Consider the following 10,620-nt stretch of genomic DNA (forward strand, 5'->3'; position numbering starts at 1 on the left):
GATCAAAGATCACTTTCGGTGTGCATATTAATAAGGTGGGCGTGGCGAATAAACATATTTGAATATTAATGAGATGGGCGTGGCTAATTAGCATATCTGAATAGTATGCGAATGCATCGGGTCGAACAAAAAAGTTCGACCAAAAAAAACCATTATTTTAAACACGATCTTTGACCCATACGCGACTTCTGACCTTTCATATGAGTCCCAACGGAACAACGTCACGTCGCGAGGGACGACGCTCCAGTCGCTCGCATAGGCGTAGATCCCGGGAGGATGGGGATTTACCCCCCCCCCCCCAATATTTTGCAAGGGGGATGGATCATACAATCATCCCCCCCCCCCAATGTTGACGCCTGATAATGGGTTTCTGACCAAATTAACCTCATATTTGCCCATTTTAGCCCCAAAAGTGCAAATTTTCGCGCGCTTCGCGCGTATTTATTCGACTTTTACACAATATTTCATCGGTTTACTGGATTGACTATACTTCAAGAATTTTTCCAACTCCATCCCCCCAATGTCAAACAGAAATCTACGCCACTCGCTCGTATCCAATCACTCCACACACCACCACCAAATGCTTCAAAATGCGTAAATTGAGTACCGATTGAGTAATTGTGCGGTGAAAAGGGTCAAGGAGTAAGGAATGAGTATCTACTCAGCAGTGAAATGAGCCAATGAGCGGGGAAATGAGTCAATGAAAAGCTATTTTGTGGTCTGTAGCCATAACCATTTGCACTAGTGCGTACATACCCATAGACACTTGCGAGATCGCGTGCGTACTCATAAACACGTGCGAGCACTCATGCGTAGAGATAAATTAAGCTAAGAAACTTTGCTTGACTATTATAGTTTGTATTTTCTACTGTTAATAACATTTCTCTTATTGATTTTGTTCTCATAATAGTCGCGGCAATAGAGAGCCCATTGACTGAGGTACAAGGTAAGTATATACTTGTCTGCATCAGCGTGAGGGTGGATGTGGAGAGGTAAGACGGCGTTGAAATATGAAAACACCTCCTTTTGCATCTTATTTCGCAAGGAAAGACATCCCCTCTTTTTAGCGATTTCGCGACATTGGCTCCCTTCAATAATTCATCTATTTGGTTAAAACGCGAACGATATTTCAAAGAGACCCTTTTTGACAGAAACGTGTACGTCAAACGGAGTAAGGTTTGCGCATTTCTGTTTCCGAAAATACTTCATATCAATAGATTAAGAACACCTTCGCAAAAGTGTTTTGAGAAATACCGCTTTTTTGTACAGGGTGTAACAATAAAATTTGTACAATTTTGAAAATAGAATGACACAAGTATGCCGCTTATTTTTTGGTTTGATATTTATATGTCTAACAAGATAATTTCTTTAGCCATCAGATAAGCTTTGTTCCAATAAATTCGATGGTATACAAGTGAAAATATGCCCAATTATGTAACCTAGTCTTAAAACCGCTTGGGCCACTTTTGTCTAAGTGTTACAAAAGTGACTGAATAGAATTGAACCATGGACCAGTTGGACGGTGCTCTTATGATAGGTAGTTTTAAACAATGGGGTATTCGAAGTGGTAGAAATGATTACATAATAGAATATCTCCTTGAGTTTTTGACAGTCACAACTAAGCACTGACATAGCAACCTCATTTTATTAGAAATTGTGACAACTTCAACCCCAATTCACGTTGGAAGAGCGTATTTTTATGGTTGTGACATTTGGTAGCACATAGAGTCAAGCAGAAGCCATAAGATTGTTTATAACTCATTTTCCAAACCCACGTCTTCCATCACGGCATACAATTACAAATAAATATGAGAAGTATGTAGAATTAATTAACATAAATGCTGGCAACAGTCACCCCAGAACAGCTAGAAGCCCAGCTGAACTTAATTTCAAAATTTTATTGTTTTGTACTTATGGATGCAAAAACTGTTCTCAGTTTTACCCATGATATCTCTGGGAAATGAGAAATTACTTAATTTATTTATAAGATAATTTGAAAGAAATTTCACGACTTTATTTATAGATTTTAAAGAAATATCATATTATTATTATGTTCATGTTAATTATATGAAAAAACACCACTTGTAATTCTTTTGTGTCGGTTCCTTGATGTTTAATGCACGATAAGCATATCTACGCGGTTCAAATTTGATATGCGCAAACATGGCAAAATTGGCCCAATACGTTTTCTGGACGATTGAATTAATCGGACATAACTTTTGAACCCACGCTAGTAAAGAAACTAAATAAACGTCTTCTTTTAGCCAAGATATTACTGATTGTATTGCATACAACATTTGTGCCATAACTCTTATAGTTTTTTCCTGAGAAGTCAGAATGCAATTGTATAAATTTTATTGTTACACCCTGTATGTTTCGCGAATCGCGTTTCTTCAGCAGAAATCACCCCATTTTCGCGAAATGTCCGACGAACATGAGTACCCACAGATACAAAGAACATGGGAGCCGGGAGCTATATACCAAACCTTCAGACCTCTCCACACAATTCTTTACTAGTTTACCTCGATAATTCCTTAGAAAAACAGTATTGAAACACGGAAACGGTTAAATATGCATATTTTCCTTCTCGTTGCCCTCGCAACATGTATCTAGACTATTTAAAGTGTGCAAATTGGGATCCAAACAAATTGGCATGATGATGATGATGATGATGATGATGATGATGATGATGATGATGATGATGATGATGATGATGATGATGATGATGATGATAATTATGATAATGGAAATTTGCCTTTTTAGTTGTTTCAGGTGCCGAATACCTTGGGTGTTATGTAGACGTGTCCGGTGATTACGATCAGCGAGTCCTTCCTGATTATCGGGTACAAACTAATGAGATGACAATTGAGTGGTGCCTACAGTTCTGTTACCGTCAAATTCCGCCCATGAAATATGCCGGTCTACAGTTATCTCACGAATGTTATTGTGGCTCAGCAAGCAGAGATCCTGGCACAACCAAACCGGTAACAGAATGCAATAAACCATGTGCAGGAAACCCAAATGAGATATGTGGAGGGATTCACAGAAATAGTGTTTATCAAGGTGAGTAGACAAGAATGTTATAATAGGCTTAAGGCACCTTTAGGCCGTTTTAATTATAACATTCTCAGGCCCATGTCTGAAGAAAATGGGACCAAAGGTATCTTGGAATCGACATAGCATGTACTTTCTCCCTATATAATGCCACCGATCCAATACGTTGGTGGTTTTGAGTACAAGGTCATCGAACATCAGGCTATTTCACCCACTGCTGTGTGAAGCCCTCTTAAAACATTTTCTGACTGTTTTATGTCTTTTACTGTTCTTGACCAAGTTGTTGTTTCCATGTAGGTAGTGACTGGTGATGTCATCCCTCCATCTTTCACCTTCTCATCGTCTCTCATATTCTCTGTCTTCCTTTCCTCCTTTTTCCGGTTCTTGGTGGCCATTCTGTTAGTCTCTTGGGCCATCTGCTGTTTTATGTTTTGCCAGATGTCCTGCCCATCTCCATTTTATTTCTGTGTCTCACCTTGTCACGCAGTGAAAGATGTAGCATTTTTCTTTTCATACCCCACTGGACTGTTATCAATTTCTGTTCCATATCCTTTGTAGTCGGCTATGTTTTTGCATGATTGTTAAGAAAACACTGATCGAAAATCCTTCCCCTATAATGACATTAGTATGATCTTGTATGTCAAAATTTCTTTGTGCATCCCCAAAATCTCCATCCGGCTTTTACTCTGATTAAGGTTTCCTCACCTGTGTTAGTATCCATTTTCAATGTCTGACCAAGATATCTCACAGTTGTTTGATGCGACCATTTTTCTAGACCTGGACAATACAGTACGACAGCAACTTAGCTCACTTCCGGTAATTTTTACCGGCGTGACCTTTGCTGTTACGTAACGTAATGTTGTAAATCAGGTGGCAAATACAGTTTTTCAGAAAACATCAAAAACATGGAATACACGAGTGGTTTCTCCCTTCATTTCCATATTGAGCCCATAGATAAGATATGAAACATGAGTATAAGGCAAACAGTCACGTGTAAAAGTCCAATTATTGTGGAGAAAATGAATGTTTATTGTGCGCGAAGTAGCCTAAAAATGAGAAAAAATGCATGTCACGATCACCAAAATGGTTATATCTGCAACTATGCGCCAACGCCGGTCGTATGCTTTTCTGTAATGATAGATATTAGCTAACTTGAGCTTGTATTAAATTTTCAGCGAAAATGATTGGTGGAACAATCGAGTCGTAGGTTGGAAAGTTGCTTTCAAAACGGCTTCCCCTCGCAGTCGTGCGTGACCATAAGTGACCAGTGTCAGCAGGAAAATTAACAGCCGGCCTTGTCCATATAATCGATTAATAATTGTCAGGATCGTCCAGTTGACTACAGTGATATTTATTTATTCATACAAAATACTGCCCTGTCTTACAAAATATCCAAGTCAATATAAAACGTAATTTCAAGCCATTTGACTGAACTTACAAACAGTTTATAAAAGATTATTGTTGAACGAGACACTGAATTAGAAATAACATTGCAAAAGGTACGAGAATACGTTAGCAGGTTGTGATGGTCTAGTGGCTAAGTCCGTGCCTGAAGTGCGTGAGGTTGGAAGTTCGAACCCTACCATAGCGGGGTTTTTTTGTTGAAAATATTTATGATATTAGTAAACAACTTTCAGGAAGGGTTTCTGATCATTTGAAGCAGAAATAATGAGGTAAAATGAAAGAAAGCATTTTTTTATCTTGACCGCTTGTGGTGTTCTATTGAAGATAATTAAAGTTACTCTAGACAACGAAACGCTGATTCCAATTATGTGTATGTCTGGGTATGGTGTAAGAACGGTGTAAAAATTACAAATAATATTATGCCAAAATATCAGGTTTGAAATTCGTAAATTATGGCTGACGCTATCTTATTTTTTAATATGTAGGCCTACGCATAAAGAAAAACATTGCAAACGTGTTGCATAGAAATATTTTTAATTGATCATAATACTGACGGGCCTACACCATAGGCCTAACAGAACAAGAGAGAAAAAAAATCGAAATGCTGTAGGATTCGAACCTTCAACCTCTCGCACTTCAAACCACGGCGTCAACCGCTAGACCATCTCAACCTGCTGTAACATACTCGTATCTTTTGCAATCTTATTTCTCATTCAGGGACTCGATCAACAATAATATTTTTTAAACTGCTTTTAAGTTCAGTCAAACGAGGTGATATTACTTTTTATATTGACTTCAATATTTTGTAAGTCAATGCAGTATTTTACTTGAATAAAGAAATATCACTGGAGTCAAATTGACGATTCTGACGATTATTATTCGATATAATGACAAGGCCGGCTGCTATTTTGCTAGTGACACTTGTCACTAACGGGACACGCACGATTGAGACACGGGCCGTTTTGAGAGTAACTTTCCAACCTACGACTCGATTGTTCCACCAATCATTTTCGCTGAAAATTTAATACAAGCTCAAGTTAGTTAATATCTATCATTACAGAAAAGCATAAGACCGGCGTTTGCTCATAGTTGTAGATATAACCATTTTGGTGATCGTGACATGTACTTTTTCTCATTTTCCCGGCCACTTTGGACATGTTCAAGCTTCTTTATTTTCAATATTATTCAACTTTTACTCGTTTTTTGTTCTTTGCACAAATGTTCGGTACCTTATCCGTGATCATGGTACACAATTTAAGCAAAAGACGACCCGTGTCTCCCATTTCTGGAGCTATTTCGCTAAAACATGTTTGCCGGCCAAATTTTCAACATTTAGTTACGTAACCCGTGTTCACCAACCCGTAAAAATTTTCTATCGAACAAAAGAGGTCACGAAGTTGCCGTCGTACTGAATACCAACAGGTATCACACTACTATTCGCAAAGAAGTTTTAGATGTTTTTAATATAGATTTTCTTTTCTATATCAAATTATTTTTCTGCTTTTTTGTCATTTTTATTATATAAACTGCACATTTACGTGCAAATTGAGGGCGCTATTTACATATCTTTTAAATTTAAATTAGCCAATTAAAGGAGGATTTTGTGATCCTAGCATCCTCTTTTTATGACATTTTTCAGTAGATATACAAAAAAAAAGCTTATTTTCAAAATTTCAGTTGATTCCGATTTTGCGTTTGCGAGTTATGCATGATTATGTGTATTACACTGCTCCATAGACAATGTGTTGTAATTTCGTTCTGGTGCACCAGAACGAAATTCAAATTAACGATATTTTTGCTAAACGAATTAATCTGCAAGAAATATAACATAAACATTATGTAGCCCGGTATCCAGTGGTGTAAAATCTCAACTTTTTTGGGAAAGTGGGGGATGAGGCTGTGGATCACGAAATGCCCCTTTAATAAGAGTTATTCCTTACATTTCATGATAAAAAGGTTTTTTTAATATTTTTTTGAAAATTTATTTCCTATTTTTGATGTTCTAATACTATTTTACAAGTATCTAACCCTTGTATGATGCAAAGATAAATAGCGCCATCATTGTTCAAATTTTCTTTAAAATGGAACAGTTTTACATGCCATCAAACAACCGTGATCTATTATAATTATCGACTCTTTCGATTTGGTAATTTAATTTGCTATTATGATTGTTCCTGCTGTCAGTTGCAAAGTTTGTCATAATTCGGTTGGTCTTGTGTGCATTATCCTGTAAACATGGTAAACTAATCAATTAACTCCGTTTTCTATCTTCAGCTCTTTAGATACATCAATGTCTATATATGTATTCTTGCGTCTGTGCAGATGATGGTGGATGCGATATCGCTATTTTGACGTCGCCATTGGATTAACACATAATCATGAAATCTTCACAAACAATTCTAAATTTGTTATGTGGTGTCAAAGCAAAATTATCTTACTCTAAAACCGTTGGGGTTCTGCAAAGTACCCCACTGCAAGTATGTTAATTGTCCATTTATAATCGCTAACCGTGTATTGTGAATGGGGCTGTCAGCCCTGTATCTTCGCCAGCCTCGTACGTCCGTGTTGCGTGTCCTATGCCGCCTGCGTCTGTGTATGTCTTAAGCAGATGTATCCTTCATGTACTTATATCTTTCTTAGTGCATCAAACATTTCCTTTTGCTCTATGGAATCAGATGATCTATGAATCTAAGTTTACCCTGTGTCATGACGCAGTCATGTCTACAGTAGAACTTAAACCCCAATAAAAGCTATTAAACCAAGATAACACTCATTGAAAACAGCTCAACTGATTAAATCAGATCTTCTCTGGTTAAATCCACACTACACATGTTTCTGTTTAACTTGTGCAATGAGCTATGAGCTGGTATTATAGTTTCAGTTGGGTGAACGATTATAAAGCGAACGCATATAACAATACTGTGTGGGCTTTTGTTTACGAAATGAGACAATAGTCTGCTTATTGTTAACCAGCGTTCTTGAAAATGAGAAGCATAATGGTTTGCAGACTTAACACGGTTAGGAAATAATTTCTCCATATTTTTTGGTGTTATCTGTCGTTTACATATCCTTCCTAAAACACAAAAGTGCGAATACTTCCAAACACCTAAATTAGCTAAAAATTTAGGACATGTTACAAAGCTATATTTTCTAGAATTTCAGAGAATACTTTAAATATTGGCCGGTTATTTTTCACACAGTGACGTTAACTAAGCAATTGCCTATACTTCTAACATACACTGCTTGTAGAGGTCACGCGTCAATTGTTAGAGCTCTGTGTATTGTGTATAGGAAAACGGACAGTAACTGCAGTATGTAGAATTCGGACCTTTTACTCGAAGCCCCAGCGTTAAAGACTGGAGGCATTATAGGGATATTATAAACGTACATGTTATGCCGACTCCAGCGGTACCAAAGAAACATCTGGTCTTAACTCTTTCAGACACCAAATTAATTTAAGGCTGCCTACTTGGAAAGACTACATTTCTTTGTGAACATATTATGAGTAACTGTTGGGTTTAGACTTAGTTTGGTAGATAAAAGTGACAGAAAATAACAGTATGTTTATTTACGGAAAGTATGAAGTCTTCATTTTCAACATAATATAAGAAAAGTATATAAACTCCTCAAATACCTGTCAATACCTCAAATGCCTGTAAATGTAAAATAAAGAAAGACCGCCCTATACCAAAATCCGATCTTGTTAAAGCAATTTGATTTGATTGACAATTTGGTATCAAATTGGAGCTAACAAGATCAGGTTTTGGTGTAGGACAGGCTCATAACTGCGGACATTCTTTATTTGAGGGGTTTATTGCAGGTAAATGTAGTATAAGTTTCGCTATATTACGTTTACCGGGTAAATATTCATCGACATAATACTTTTGATTCCTTTGATAGTGCATATTATGTATGTTTGGGACTTTTGGTAATACATTCCTTTTATTTATTTAGTATCCGCAGGTGCTACTGCAACTATTCATGTAAATTTTGTAGTTGCAGTGGCGGTCATTTCGTCAATTGCCGCAGTGGTATACTAAAAAGGTACGAAAATAGTTGTAATTCTATCTCATCTGTTCAAAGATTAACAGTAATGCGTGTAGCTGAATTATATACGTCGTATATCACCGTATTTATATTTTGAATAACATTTCCTACGTATATCTGTTATTTTCTTTTTCATTAAGTAACTGTTTGATGTGACACGTATCTAAGCCACTTTTACTTACTTACTTATATTATTTTGTTTTATTTTAAAATAATTATTTTGTACATCTAGGAAAAAGAGGATTGGATGCTGCAGCTGTCGTCAGTTCTATACCACTTCCATCTGATTTGCACGATTCAAAGAATCAACGGAGCAACAATCCCCTGATTTTAAATCAGGGGATTGTTGCTCCGTTGGATTTACTCAAAAATATATAACGTCTTCACAAAAAGTAATGAAGCCGTTCCAAATACGCATACAGCTTTAGAATTATTCATCGTACAGTATTCGCAAAATTTTAATATAAAAAGAACGATGGTTTATTTACGCGCATTTTGATACCCCATTCGTCCAATTTCATTCAATATTAACAACACAATGGTGTTTTTTAAGGGATCTGGAATGAACGTTTTAAGCGTTTCGACAGTATTTTTGTGGGACATGAGAGCACATCAGACATATCAAATTGCATTCTGAATACGAAGAATGTCTTTCTGATATCAAATAATTTTCATTTTTTGAAATTCACGATAAATCTACTTTTTAGACTATTTGGACTGATTTGCATTTACGACAAATTTTATGACAAATTATTAAAATTTGATAGTTTTCACATTTTGATATATAACAGTCCTCGAAGTAAATTTTATAAATCTAATGATATATTCTTAAAGTGTATGTAGCTGGGAAGATAAGCCGACGATCAATTGAAAATTTTGACCTTTCATATTGAAGATATGGATTTTTTCCCCCTAATTTTTTTTTTGTTTTTGTAAAAAAAATCCATATCTTCAATACGAAAGGTTGAAATTTTCAATTGATCGTCGGCTTTTCATCCCACCTACATACACTTTAAGTATAAATCATCAGATTTATAAAGTTTACTTCGAGTACTGTTAAATATCAAAAATATCAATTTTTAATCATTTGCCATAAAATGTGTATTACATTGCGAATTTCAAAAATCAAAATTATTTGGTATCATAAGGTCATTCTTCGTATTCAGAATGCAATTCGATATGTCTTATGTGCTCTAATTATGTCCCACAATAAATACTGTCCAAACATTCATACCACATCCCTTAAATAATAAAAAAAATACCCGAATTTAAAAGCTTACAGCGATCAATGTTTATTATGAAAAGATTGTGGCATGTAAACTAATCTTCGCGCTAAATTCAAGTCAATACAAATAAATGAACCTTATAAATTCGGGTATTTTCTTTAAAAAAAAACCACTGTGTTGGTAATATAGAACGACATTGGACAAAAATGTATCAAAATGCGCGCAAATTAAATATCGTTTTTTCTATGTTAAAATATTTTGAATACGATTTAAAGTTCTGAAGCCATGATCGTATTTTCCAACGGCTGCGTTACCTTTTGTGAAGACTTATTATTGAAATACTCTTTTGACAGTATCACTATCACGTAATAATAAAGGTGGGCTACTGTTTGTATGATTTAGATCAAAATGTCACCACTTGGGCTACCCTTGTTAAAAACATGATTTTCGTCTTGGATTTGGATATGTATGGATAACACAAGATGTGGGCTGTGTGGAAATGTTTATGTGCACAATCAATTTCAAGACAATTGTGTGATATTGCGTCCGAAGAATGGTTTGCTGATGTGTGTAATACTCCCAAGTTAAGAACATATATTTTAAAACATTGTTGACACAGAAAAATATTTGCTTGAAATTTGTGATTATCGTTATCGTAAGTCTCTTTCTAGACTTAGATGTTCAAATCACACGTTGAAGGTCGAAATGGGTCGAAGGGAAGATATTGATTATTACGATCGTATTTGCTCACTTTGTAACACCGCAATCATTGAAAATGAGTATCATTTTATTATGCCATGTCCGTTTTTTGTAGATATAAGATCTGAAATGTTACCATCATGGTCTATAAATGCACCAAATAAAGCCAAATGTATTTCACTAATGAGCA

The 10,620-nt window shown here is 35.8% G+C and overlaps 1 long non-coding RNA gene across 1 annotated transcript; it reads left to right on the plus strand.

Moving 5' to 3' along the window:
* Positions 1-909: 909 nt before the first annotated feature.
* LOC140162367 (uncharacterized) lies at positions 910-8,836 on the plus strand. Its single transcript, XR_011860256.1, has 4 exons — positions 910-946; positions 2,764-3,063; positions 8,413-8,502; positions 8,738-8,836. It is a non-coding gene; the product is annotated as an uncharacterized lncRNA (long non-coding RNA).
* The last annotated feature ends 1,784 nt before the right edge of the window (positions 8,837-10,620 follow it).

Source organism: Amphiura filiformis, chromosome 10 (genome assembly GCF_039555335.1).
Source record: "Amphiura filiformis chromosome 10, Afil_fr2py, whole genome shotgun sequence".
In the NCBI taxonomy this organism is placed as follows: domain Eukaryota; kingdom Metazoa; phylum Echinodermata; class Ophiuroidea; order Amphilepidida; family Amphiuridae; genus Amphiura; species Amphiura filiformis.